The sequence below is a fragment of the Galeopterus variegatus genome, unplaced genomic scaffold (genome assembly GCF_000696425.1).
Source record: "Galeopterus variegatus unplaced genomic scaffold, G_variegatus-3.0.2 Scaffold14468, whole genome shotgun sequence".
Classification (NCBI taxonomy): Eukaryota; Metazoa; Chordata; class Mammalia; order Dermoptera; family Cynocephalidae; genus Galeopterus; species Galeopterus variegatus.
The window spans coordinates 36,257-36,620 of NW_007740579.1; positions in this window are offsets into that span (position 1 = coordinate 36,257).

Here is a 364-nt window from a genome sequence, read left to right on the forward strand (position 1 = left end):
TCCACTTGAGAAATCAGTGTGTGTGTGTGTGTGTGTGTGTGTGTGTGTCTGTGTGTGTGTGCGTGTGTGTCTGTGTGTGCTCTTGCTCATATGGACATATGGGAAGAAAAATGTCCCCATGTGGAAAGGGAGTGCACAGGAGTCTTTTAGGATCTTAGTGGCTCTCACTTTCAAAGAAATCGTGATGGGAAGAGGTGGAGTCCTATGTAATATTCTCGACTCTGCCCACCTCTTCTGGTTTGGATCAGTCTAAGTCTCTTTCTGGTCCTCAGTTTACAAATTATAAATGAAGAGATGGATGTCGAACAGCATATATGTGTGCTCAGCAAAGACATGAGTTAGGGCTCCATCAACACCAGATGGA